The following is a 12,501-nucleotide window of genomic DNA, read 5'->3' as shown; positions in this document are numbered from 1 at the left end:
GCTTGGTTAAAAAAAAAAGAAACAAAACGTGTATGTGTAAGAAAATGTTGAAAATCACGATCTCTGATAGAAGAGGTGTTGATTATTCCATTTTCTTCTGCATGAAAATGTATTTATTATTTTATTGGGAAAGCTTATAAAGTTGATATGCTGTGGTGAATTAGGGGACAAAGACCTAAAATTTAGCTTAATAGCTTTATTTCTTTTGTATTGCCTACATGAACGCCTTTTCAATATATTATTCTAAGACTACTCCCACTGTGTTTCACGCATCAGTGTCACCAAAAACTGATTCTATCTCAGATTATTTTCTGTTATGTAGCAATATATTTTCCTCTCAAAGACATTGTTAGACATTCTACAATGTGAAGGTAAAATAGTTCCTCTTCTATTTACTGATATGAATACCCAAATGTCGCCAATGTGTGATTTTCCCCAAGTTGCTTACCCTCTGTAAGTCTCATTTTTTCACCTGTGAAATGAAGCCATTGCTAGCATGCCTAAAAATTAAAAGTAATTAAATAAATAAACAAATAAATAGTTTGTATTATTTTAATTACAGCTAAAGTTTATTGGATAGCCACCACATGTCAGAAAAAAAGGTTAAAGGCTTTGAAAGAATTATTTCACTGAATTCTAATTGGCAATATTTTAGTTAGAAATCCCACTTTACAGGTTAAAAATACTATATCAAGATATTTTGTGTTTTCCCCAGTAAGAGAGTCCTTAAAAGATAAAACCAGGATTAAATCTCATATAGTCTAATCTGAGTTCTTTTGTTTTTAGCCTCTCACTAAAGTTTCAACAAAGGCTTGGTTCTCAACATGGAACATGCACCCATTTAGACTGGGAGTCATTTGTAGTGCTTTCTGGACTTCTTGGCCTGGAATTTTATTTATCTATTTTAGTCATAATCATATCATTGTTGACTTATGGAAAAATAACATTAGTGGTACTTTTATGCAGAAAATAATAGGGACCATCGCTACAATTCTAATTTAGCTATTTGTGGAAATTGATCCAAACTGGACACACAAACGTTACAAGCCCTAATAAGCAATCTAAGGATAGTTATAGTGAATTTAGCTTCCCTGAGCATCCAGTTTTGCTTGACATTGTAAATACTTCACATTTTCCCTTCAATTGTCATGGTGGTTAATTTTATGTGTTAACTTGGCTAGATAATATTATCTCCGTTTTTTTGTAAAACACTATTCTAGATATTGTTGTGAAGATATTTTGTAGATGTGATTAACATTTATAACCAGATGACTTTAAGTAAAGCAGATTATTCTCTGTAATGAGGGTGGGTTTCTTTCAAGTAAGTTTAAAACCTTAAGAGCAAAAACTAAACTTTCCTAGTAAAGAAGGAATTCTGCCTTAAGACTATCATAGAAATTCTGTCTGAAATTCCAGCCTACTAGTCTATCCTGTGAATTTCAGGCTTGCTGGCCTTCACAATGACATGAGCCAATTCTTTCTATTTTTAATCTCCATCTCTGTCTGTCTATTGATATATCTATCTATCCTATTGACTCTGTTTCTTTGGAGAGTCCTAAAATACTATTTTATAAGACTAGCAATAGTCAACCTAGTCAAATAGCTGATCCAATTTGTCTTGATAAGCAAAATAATACAAACAAAATAGATCAATAATAAACAAAAAAGTAATTAAAGTACTCAGCTTTTCCATATGACTTGTGAAATGATGCTTTATAAACCATATAATATACTATTAATGAAGTCACATAACATTATAAGCTCTTGCGTTTTTCCTTCGTTCTTTGTCGTAGAGTTTCAGGGACATCCAATTGAAAGCACACTAGTTTGACAGCTTTTGAATATAGCTCTTCATTTCTGAACTGTATTTTACCTTTACAATGAGGAAAGTTGCCTGGCTGGCTCCTAAGATTCTGAGTATTTCACGTATGATACACTGAGTAATGGAAAAACAATTGTTTGTTTCTATCCCTGCTACTACTATTGAATATGTATATAAATGCTCACTTTGTGAATGTCTGAAAAAATATATTTACTTCTTTAGAAAAACAATCACTTTAGAGGAACAACTAAATTTCTCTTTGAATTCGACCTAGAAATGTTTTAAAGATCATATAAAAAATATCAGCTCATATTTCTCACTCAAGATTTGTCTATGTTTCTATCCTAGTGAGTTTTGTTACTTGAATTAAATCCCTGAGAAGTTATTTCAGAAATCTTCATACTTGTCAACACCAAAGAAAATAAATGTAACGGAATTAACAAGAATTAATTACTAATTTTATTTCTAATTGATAATCAAAGCCAGTGCCATGTTCTGAGAACTTCCGACATTTTTCCTTTTCTTTTATTCTTGTAAACATTATAGTTACAGTTATAGTTATAGTTTAATAACTAAGGATGATATATGGAGTGAAACCCCTTAAGTATTAGTAATACCATCATAAAAACTGATAATCTGTGACATCAGATTTATCTCAGATAACTCAGAGTTATCACAAATTATTAAATGGGAAAACTAGCTCTATATGTTTAAAAAACATTATATTTTGAACTTCCTTTTAATACCTGCTTATACTTAATGGTCTGTCATCATTTCATTATAAATCCAATAAATGCAATGCATATAACTCATTTTGATCATCCCTTAATTGAAACTTATTATATTGGTTTAAGTCTATCTTTTAGGTAGACACGGATCACTTTCTTTCCCTTGAGCAACATTATTTAAAAATTAAATTGAAAAAGACCCCCCTCCAAAGTTCCTAATGACACCTTAGTATTTTCTAGAGATTATAAAGCACAAATAGAGAATATTTTTAAGAACATCACTTTCTTGGTATTTGCTAAGTCCAGTGAACTTATTTAAATGCAAGTGAGAATGACCTATGCCCTTCCAAAAAGGTCTTCGATGCATAGACATTGGCCTGCAGGCAGCTAAAAGAGAACTCCGCTTGTCTGCCCTGATAAAGTATAAATTCATTGGAAGCACACAGTTATATTATCAACAATGAATAAACAAAACTAACTGGTGAGAACTATTGTTGTTTCTGTAGAAGTGTGCATTTCAAAGAAAGAGAACTGTTCTAAAGATATTTTGAAGTCTTGTCTTTTGAAATAAAGATCACTGTTCAAGAGAGAGTAAGTTCATTGATTATCATAGAAACATTAGAATGTCCATTTAGAGCACAAGAGCATTTCATAAGCTCTATAAAATGAAATGATCTTTTCCTCTAAACCTTCAGCTGTACTCTAAAGCCAAGTTTTCTCAATTCTAAATGATTATTATAAATTATTCAAATTTTAACAATATTGCAAAACATGAAAAATATAAGCTGTGACATGAATATTATATTTTCAAACACTGTGAAACAAACTGACCAAGAAAACAGAGCAAGTTCCAACAATTATTTTTTCCCAGGTGAGATGTGTCACAAGAACACAATAATCTCTATGTGACATTTATTTTATTCTGTATGATGCTACAGAATATGCTATAATTATATGTCAGTCTACACCCAAGATTTTAAGCTGATACAGATTTTAAGAGACATATTTAATCCATAACCACATACTCAAGAAAAATGAAAATTATATAATTAAATAGAGGCATGGGTAAATGTAGTTTTTTCTACATTTTTATCAACTTACTTACAGTCAAGATCTATTGGTAGCCATTAGCAATCATGTCACTCTTTCCTTTTATTCTTGTAAAATGAACTTTTTGTAGTTACTCTGACTTATTTCCCTGATGCTTGGGAAATAACTCCAGTTACACCCAGACACATTTAATGGGTGACTGCATTTAATTACAACATCTCTAATTTTAACATTTACATTCTGGATTATAACTCTTTTTATTCAATAAAGGGTCACATATTTTCTATTTTATCTCTGAAATATCTCCAGTGTGTTTGTCTTTCTCCTTCCACACAACACCATTGAAATTCAGTCTCTTAGGTCTCTGGCATAAAATTCTGGGGTGAGTTTCTTGTCTATTTCCCTGACTCTAGAATATTTACTTCCCTAATTTTTCCCCAAACTGAAAATTACCTTCATAACATGTACATGTAACAATTTACTTTCTATGTAAAAATTACTCAACAACTATGAATTACTGCTTAACTAGACTTAAACTATATTCCTAAATTGCCTTTCCCACCTAACTTTGAAAGATTTGCTTTTTAAAGAGGCACGTAGTCCACTAAATTTTTTATCAAGCCCTTTTTCTTCTCTATGTATTTTCTCATCTATACCCTGTGTCTAAAGTTCATGGTTTCTGACTCTACTTTCAGGAATCTTATGCCTTTTGGTCGTGCTACCCGAAGTATAGACAAGTGAGAATAATAGTGTGGGCTAGATTACAACATTTTAGCTTGTTTTTAAATGTTGTAACCTATTCTGGCCAGTTATGCACCAAAGTCTTCCTATTCTCCCTATGAGAGTACCATTAGAATATACCTCCCTCCCCTCTTACAGTCAGATGTGGCCATGTGATGAGTTCTGGCCATGGGAATGTGGACAGAAGTAAGTTTTCCAATTTTACAACCCAATACATATGATTTGACATAAAGCTCCATGCTCTCTGTTCATCTCCATGCCCGGATGCAGAGTGCCAATGAGGGACTCTCAGGTCCTAGGTAATAGCAGCCCCCCCCCCCCGGATGAACCAAGAATAGAGTTTTCAATGATTGCCTAAAACAAAGCCCCCCTACAAACTGGTATGACCAAACACAAATGCATAAATCTTTATTGTGTCAATGCACTGAGAGTTTCATTACACCAACCAGTGGCTTTCCCTGAACTATAAAAATGCCCAGCACCACATTTGGTAGATAGTGCTACTAAAGATTCTACTAAACATATATGTTTGATAATTCCTCTACATGAATTCATGAGTATTGCTGAAACAAACTCAAGTAAAAACCAGAAGATAGAAAGCCTATTTTCTCACTTAGTCTCTATCTGGATCCCTATCCATACCTACATATTTTTAAAATATCCATTTTCTTAAAGGCCATGATATGCAACTACTCTAGTATATGCAATTTTTCATATATTTAATAATAGTTTTGTTATGAAATTTCAAATCATGTATTGATTCTGTCCCTTTACTTGAACTATATATTATTATTTATATAGAAAGAGTTTATAGCCAGAGTTTGCATGAGTAAAAATTTCACCTCATAATTTTCCACCTTAACTTTGCTGTGCCTCAAATTCACCAACTTCAACAACCATAGATTCGGTAGAGATTAGTAGTACATTGAAGAAGATATATGAAGAATGGTTACTGTCATTGAAATTGGTAACTAATATGTGACAACTTACTTTAACTTCATAAGCAAGTGGATGTGAGCAAATGAGACGGCTTTGATACAATAATAAACACTTTAGTTTTGCTATAAACATAGTGATATATTAATAACACAACAGATGTATTATGAAACCCCAGTTGGTACAAAGCACTGTACTGATTAATTTAAAAGAATGTGTTTCAAAATAAAGCTTCAACCACCTGTAAGATATTTAATTCTTCTGATTTCAATCTCCAATTTCCAATTTTCAATTTACATCAATACTCATATTTTGGAGCTACTGCTTTCAGATTATATGAAGAAATTTTATTTAGAACACATGATGCTGTGCCCGGCACACACCAGGCTTTAACAAATGTAGGTTCCTTCTTCATCCTCTTCACTGAAGCCTTTGGCTCTGCTGTCCAGGTCTCCCTTCCAAGTCAGTGTCCATTTCTTCCACATTCCTATCTCATTTCTGTCTCACAGGAAAATTCAAATTCTCCAAATACCATCTTTCCAACTAGTATCACAGAACAAAGTCCATAAATATCTACTCATATAACATGAGCCTATTTAATGATGACTAAATGTATTGATCTCTTGTGCTAGTGTATTGGAGTTCTTGCTATTTACTAGCATAAAACTGTCTTTAAAGCCATATCATTTTCCCATTAAAAAATGAAACAACTACTAGCTATACAGCATTTTCTAAGTGCAAGGCACTGTTCTAATTACTTTACATATATTGACATTTTTAAGTATACCCCGAATCCTGTGAGATCAGCAAAGTTTCTCAGTTCCTCTAAAGGGCAAGTTTGGATTTCTGTTTCCAATAGATTTTTTTTTCTCCTAAGACACTGGCTAAACATTCTGACTGTATGGAATAAAGTAATAGCTCATATAATTTTAAAACATCTTTTTAAGTATATCGACAAGATGGCCTGAAAGTAAGGATAGATCATGCCCCAAATGCAATGAAACTGACAACACTAGAAGATAAACACAGATATCAAACAATCCTCAACCTGAGGACTTTCACTGAACCTTGGATATATTAAGCTTCTGTTGAGTCACTGAATAGGGAAAAGAGAATAAAATCTAGGGATGTATAAGCCAGGGAATCTAGTAGGACAACACTGCATAAAACTGAGATTCCGGAGGATACATATTTAACATAAAAATGAGTGAGAATTTCTAGGTACACTGGAAGAAAACACAAAGACAATCTGCCTCTCTCTCCTTGACACTGAGTAAAAAGAAAACATATATATATATATATATATATATATATACATACATACATATATATATATATATATATATACCCTCTAGAATCATATCCCCATGATGTCCTTCACCCCCATTGTTGCAGTAAATTCACACACACACACACACACACACACACACACACACACACACAAAACGTGGGATTCAAAACAAAGCAAGAATGTCCACCATTTCAAGGCATTACTGAAACATGACATGAAAAGAAAATATAAAGCACACAGTTTGGAAAAGAAAAAGTAAACAAACTTATTTACAGAAAACATGACTATGTATGCAGAAAATCATAAGTAATCTACAAAACAGCAATTAGATCTAATAAGCCAATATAGTAAGATTGCAGGATAACCAGTCAACATACTAAAATCAATTACATTTCTATATGCTATTGGCAAATACTCTAAAAATAAATCTATTAAGTGACATCATTTACACTAACATAAAAATAAAGTTTTAGAAATAATTTAAGAAAATAGGTCATGATTGTATTTAAAATCAAGATTAGGTATCGGCAGTGTTAAGTTTTTTTTTTCTCTGTAATTTTGAGTATATCTATTGTTCATCATTAAATAAAAAGAAACATGATAATATAGAGAAAACTTCAACCATTTGTTACTAAACTATAATGCAAGGCTCAATATTCAGACCTGAGCTCCAATTTTGCTTCATACTGAAGGCTTGCATGGTTACCGAATTTGGTGAAGTTCAACAAACACAACATACACACATGCATGCTAGTAACTCTCTATGGAGCTTGTCACATTAATGGCTCTCGATTAACACAACATCTGATAACCATGCCCTTGTGTAGCCCCCTCCCATATTGGCTCTGAACTTCACCATAGAATTGTATAAGCCAATGGGACGATCATCAAATTTGACACAAAGAGATTTAATAATCCTTATACACGGGAACTTGCCCTCTTTTTGCGTTGTGACCATCATGTAAAGAAGAAATGACAAACTTATTGGGGAGGCCCTTTCAAAAGCCATCAGTAACTTCTAGACATGTGAATGAAGCGATGTTGAACTTTCAGCCTCAGCCAAGCCACTACCTGAGTATAGTTGCATAAGGGACCACAGATGAGACAAAATGATCAACTCAGCACAAATGATCAATCCAGCAAATCAGAGCAGGTAATAAGAGTAACTTTAAACCACTAAGATTGAAGGTGATTTGATGCATGGCAATCTGTAACAGATACATACTGTGTAGTTTTATTTTCTTCGTGGAAGCAAGTACTATCTTGAAATGTCAAGTTTATTAATGTATTTATGTATATATTTACTTTACCTTGTGTACTGATTTTCCTCAATAGAATATAAGCTTTATAATATGAGAAGCCTTATCTATCTGGCTCACTATTGTATTTACATGGCCAGGAATATTTAGGGTACATCTTAGATATTTAAGCAATATTTTAACTTAATTTGAATAAATAAAAGTGCCTTTATTCCAAAGGATTCCTGGCAATTTATTTCTCTGGAATAGAGCCTCGACTGCCATATTCTGTTGCTCAACTCCAGTGAGTATCAGAAATATAGAACAGGCATGTTCAAAACTCTTACTATAATAAAAAAATAATAAATTAACTTGAAAACACTAAATATAACTATATAATATATATAATACATATAATACATAATATATTATCTATAATACATACAATATACATATTTAATACATATAAAACATAACAGTGTATGCTATGAATATATTATACAACCATAATAATATAATACACAAATAACATAAAAGTCAACAAGCAACATGCTACCAAATAACATTTTAAAAGCCTTTAATTCATGTATATTGGGTTAAGATGGAGGAGAAGCTGAGTAAACTTTTCTTGTTGAATTTGATGGCTAAATCTATGATTGAGTGCTAATCCCAGGATTACCAAAAGTTATTATAAGGGTCTTTGTGAAGACCTAATAAGTAGCACTGTTCTAAATTACCTGATTTTTGATTGATGTGAGAAGTAAGATTAAGTTGTAATAGGTAGAGGCCAAATTAGCAGTTTACTGATAAAGGTATTTTTGAATATTAACTTTTATGTAGGCTGAAAGGGCTTGCTTTATGTAACAAAATTGTCAGGATTGTGCATGTTTACTTATAGTATGTACTCAGGACAGGCACGAACAAATACACAAACACATCTCATGGAGGCATTTGGCCAGGATTTATGATCTGAAATAAGAGAAGAGAACCCTTGATCCCAGTAATTAGTTACTCCCAATACAAAAATGAAGAAATTAGTGAAGAAAGTTCCATTTACTTCCCTAAGTAGGGAATTTCAGGTGACACTCAAAGTACTCTGGACAGAAAGGGACAGAAAGAGGGCAGTCATCTCAACCTGTTTAATCTCTCTTCGTATGGAAAGAAAAATCAGGTATAAAGAGACAAGATCTCCTTCACATCACTCAGTTATTTTCCTTTGGAAATTTTTAGTCTCTTGCCAAGTAGGAATAGAGCAATGTCATCTCTTTATGGGGACAATTTTGCTCCCACCTTTATAAGGTCAAACAGCGCATTCATTGAACTAAATCAAAAGTCTCTGCACCTAAGACTGAAAGTTAACTCATTCGTTCATTACTCAGTACAAACCCTCTCCTTTTCATGGAATTTTTAGAGAGAAATTTGATGCCAAATATCAAATGCCATAGCAAATTCAAACCCAATGATGTTAATTTTAAAGGAATTAAAGTCAAAAATAAAAGTATTTGACCCTTGTCAGTTATATTCTAAATAAACTACATTATAAAATTCATCCTTATCTATTCACTGAATCTTGAATCTGAGTTAGAGGAGTTCTTGATGCAGGAGCAGAGTGGGGTCTCTCAGCAGTTAGAGAGCTCTCTGGCAAGAACAGCAAACAAAAATCAGGATCTCAGAAAAAGTGTTATCCCATTACAAAATCCCTAGTGAGTCTTATGTTTAAGGATGATAATGAGTTACTTAGACACACAAAACTGTTAAAACCTAGATCTCCACACTTCACATTTAGAAAACAAAACAATCTCCAGGTTCTAGAGCAGATATCTCAGGGGAAATTATTTTTCTCAGAATTCAGTTCAACCTTAAATGTCACTTCACCAAGATACTTTTTATTTGTCTAGAATGCATGACCTAACCTGTATACTTGAACTTAAGCGGGAGAAATCTCGGCAAGTTTTTTTTTTCATTGTGCATTTACCAGAACTTGAGGATGGAAGGAATGGAGAGGAAAAGGTATCTGTCTATAATGAATATCTTTTTTTAAGAAAATGGTATTTGGTACACTATTGCTTTCTTCAAAATTTAGAGATTTGAAATGCTGGAAGCCCCAGTCAACCATTCTGTATATTAAACTCTTTGTGTGTTCTTTGTGAGCCCTTCAATGTTTGCATTTGAATGTTGCTTTTCTGGTGAGTGCTGCTGCTGAATATGGCCATCATTATCTTGTCTGCAAACACTTCTAGTCCTGTGCCACAGTTTCTTCATAACTATTTTATAATTTTACATATGCATCAGCAATTTATGAGAGAGCTTGTTTCCCTAGAGTCTTGCCAACAGAGTCTGTCATCACAAATTGGATTTTGAGACAAAATAATTCATTAGACATGATCAGTTTAAAGTTGTATTTCTCTTATGGGTAAGTTTGAACATCCTTTAATATATTGAAGGGCCTGCCATATTTCTATTTTCCAGGATATGTCTGTTTATACTTTCGGTTCAATTATTACCAGATTTTTTCTTTTCAAATTTTAGAAGCACTTTAGATGGTCTCTTAGCTCTGTGTGATTTAAATTGAAAATACTTTTTCTTATGTTTTCCATTTATTTTGTTTTTGTTATTATTATTACTATTGCCAAAAAGGTGTTAAAATATATTTATTAAGATATCGTTTTACATGGCATTAAACTTTTTAGTGTAAAATTCCATAGGTTTTGATAAACTCATACAGACATGTAACCACTACCACCATCAAGGTAGAGAAGAGTTTCATAACCACTTGATAGACATTGAAAGTCTCTCACAATTTCAGGTAGGACTGACTTCACAGGGGAGCTATTATTATAGGACTCGAAATTAACCAAAGTCAAAGTAACCTCTCTACATTCTAAAATCTGATATTGAAGGCCTCATTCTGGCCTGTCAAAAATTCACTAGGTTTTATTGTTTTCCACAAATACTACTTCCTTTTTCTTTGCTACTCATATTCTCAACCCGTGCACTAGAATATGGGTTTTTGTGGATTTTTTTTTGAGGGGATAATATCTTTCAATAGTCTTGATACTCACTGGTTGATACATTGTCACGATCACATCACTAATTACATTTTATTCCTTTGAATCCCTCTGAAATCTGAAACAACTATGACCCTTGTGGAGATAATGGGGATAAATAAAATGTGTTTCACTCTTGTGTGACTTTTCTTCTTGTTTCACATCACATTCTTTCTAATACAGATTTATCAACCCTTCACACATGAAAATAATAACTCTAGATGGAGAGTCAGGAAAATACCATCCCTCAGATGAGTGGGTATTTGAGTGACTGACCTTTACAGGATCTGGCCAAGCAAGAAGATGATTCATGTGTGCATTTAGTGGGTTTACTTAGGGGTCATGAAACACATTCCATGAATTGTTGGCTTCTTCCCAGTGATTCCAGTGAAGGTTTGTCTTCTAGAACTATTCTTACCTCACAATAGGCCCACTTGCCTAATGTTGTGATATGAAGGTGCAGGCCAGAAGTCAAATAGTCACAGAAAAGTGTTCGGTGGCAGCTAACATCAGAAATATGTAAGTAGTGGGGGCGTCTGGGTAGCTCAGTCGGCTAAGTGTTTGACTTCAGCTCAGGTCATGATCATGTGGTTCATGAGTTCAAGCCCTGCATCGGGCTCTGTGCTGTCAGTTAAGAGCCTGTAGCCTGCTTTGGATTCTGTGTTCCCTCTCTCTCTGACCCTCCCCCGTTCATGCTCTGTCTGTCTCTCTCTTTCAAAAACAAATAAATATTGAAAAAATTTTTAAAAAGACGTATATGTAAGTAGTAGAGGAGAAGCAAAATTTGAATTGTCAGAATCCTGAATTAGTCTGCTGAAAATTACAATAGGAGTGTCAGGAAGTCAAGAAAACAGCACCTTATTTTTCTAGATTTATTGTATTTATGGGTTTTGTTACATTTTTCAAATGTAATTTGTGGCGATTTGTTTCTCATTATAAATAAATCATCCCCTCTACAATTAAGTTTGTATTTTAAATGTCATATTCATGTTCTTAAAGGAAGGACCTCAAAACTATAATATTTGTGCTCCCCAAATCTGGATATCCCCTTCTTATGATCTGAATGTTTGTATGCCCCCCAAATTCATATGTAGAAATCATAAGTCCCAAATGCTGATATTAGAAGATAGCGTCTTTGGGAAGTGGTTAGGTCATCAGGGTGGAGCCCTCATGAATGGGATTAGCATCCTTATAAAAAAGGGTCCAGAGGAATCCCTTACCCCTTCCAACTTGTGAAGATACAGCAAGAAGATAGAAATCCGTGAACTAAGGTGTGAAACTCGCGAGTCACTAAATTTGCTATCCCCTCGATCTCTTAATGCCAAGCCTCCAAAACTGTAAAAAATGAATTTGGTTGTTTATAAGCCACCCAGCCTATGATATCTTATTAAAGCAGCTCAAATAAATTGAATACTAATTGCTCTACTATTCACATCTCTTTCCACCAGCCAGGAGAGTCATAACCCATTTTTATTCTCTTTTGGACTTCCTTTGCCATGATTTTTAAGTCACTTCTTTCCACGTTACTTTGTGTTCTGTAATACTTTCAAAATCCTATGTAGCACTTATTGTACCTCTCTTGGTACATTTCTTTCTCCTACTGAGTTAGGTACCATTTTCACCACCATTTTACAGATGAGAATACAGA

General features: G+C 33.4%; 1 long non-coding RNA gene across 1 annotated transcript in view; it reads right to left on the bottom strand.

Annotated features, from left to right (window-relative positions):
• Positions 1–11,202, bottom strand: part of LOC125175555 (uncharacterized) — a 103,230-nt gene extending 92,028 nt beyond the window's left edge. Inside the window, exon 1 of the long non-coding RNA XR_007155872.1 lies at positions 11,130–11,202. This is a non-coding gene — a long non-coding RNA (uncharacterized LOC125175555). The remainder of the gene's footprint in view (positions 1–11,129) is intronic.
• Between the last annotated feature and the right edge of the window lie 1,299 nt (positions 11,203–12,501).

This window comes from Prionailurus viverrinus, chromosome C2 (assembly GCF_022837055.1).
Source record: "Prionailurus viverrinus isolate Anna chromosome C2, UM_Priviv_1.0, whole genome shotgun sequence".
Lineage (NCBI taxonomy): Eukaryota > Metazoa > Chordata > Mammalia > Carnivora > Felidae > Prionailurus > Prionailurus viverrinus.
Note: the sequence above shows the minus strand (reverse complement) of the source record. Positions and strands in the feature narration are given on the sequence as shown.